The sequence below is a fragment of the Cynoglossus semilaevis genome, chromosome 7 (assembly GCF_000523025.1).
Source record: "Cynoglossus semilaevis isolate Cse_v1.0 chromosome 7, Cse_v1.0, whole genome shotgun sequence".
In the NCBI taxonomy this organism is placed as follows: domain Eukaryota; kingdom Metazoa; phylum Chordata; class Actinopteri; order Pleuronectiformes; family Cynoglossidae; genus Cynoglossus; species Cynoglossus semilaevis.
In genome coordinates this window covers 11775247-11776448 of record NC_024313.1, presented here as the reverse complement: position 1 = coordinate 11776448, position 1202 = coordinate 11775247, and positions in this window count along the sequence as shown.

The following is a 1202-nucleotide window of genomic DNA, read 5'->3' as shown; positions in this document are numbered from 1 at the left end:
TTTTCCTGTTTAAAATATTGACTTTTGTTTTCTTCTGAAAACGCCCGGGACCGTTTTTTTTTTTTTTTTTTATCTCTGCAACTTTGTTTTTCCTTCTGCGGCACGCACACTCAAATCGGAGTAAAGGGCAAGTGGTCGGCCTCAGGGTAACGTGAAGCTGGTTTGGGGCGAAGCGTCAGAGAACCGGCTGACGGCCAGCTGAGGATCAGAGAGACTCCTCTTCCTCTTCTTCTTCTTCTTCTTCTTCTTCTTCTGCAGGGGCAGGTAGAGCTGGAGGGGTAAAGAAAACAGGCCCTCCACCTTCACACCTCTCCACCCGGCTCGGCCTGCGCCCCCCTCCCTCTGTGTGGGTGGGGCTTCCCAAAGACGTCTGTGCACTTCCTGCTCTTTCTTCCTTCCTTCCTTTCTCTCTCTCATCTCTCGTCACCTGTGCCTTCCTGCTTCATCCTCTGAATGGACGTCCCAAAGAAAGAACTGATGAGGTTCTCCCCTTGGCTTTACCTGGATGTAGATTCCAAAATAGAGGAAGTTTGAGGACACAGTGGAAGAGGACAAGCAGCAACCTTGTTAGGAACCTTCAGTGTCGAGGACTTGTGATTTAGGGAGTGAAAAAGTGACAGCACATCAGTGGAAGATGTTGTGAAAGTTTTTAATACAGAGAACGTTGGTCATGAATGGAACCAGAAAAAAAGAACAGCCTTCAAAGGCACCGTAGGGAAACTGAGGTTCGACCCACAAATATACTGGGCTTCGTTGACGTTGTACAGCTGCGAGACGGAATTAAAGATCTTGACAATGACCGAACTAGACACGGAATTTTTAGATACTTCAAATTTCAGGAATAACTCCGGTTATTTTCCATCGTTATATCCTGAGTCCAGTTTAGAGGAAAACAGAAGACAAAGCATGACAGCTGTTTACCAACATGAGCGGTTTCCCCCTCTCAATATTACTTCCTGTAACAGTCTGACTTATATCACTGAGTCTGTCCCACAGTCAACCTTTTAGTGGTTCAGCATTGGCTCCATAGACCCTATATTGAGCAACCGCTTCCATCAACCCTCAACTATTTATCATCGCTCAGTCATGAATTAGCCATAAACGTCCATTCAAACAGCGTAAACACCAGCGTCAGCGCCCGGTCCCTACGTGCGGTCAGTGCTTGTTTGTCATTGGACATTTATCGTCCACAGCTTTTGGGG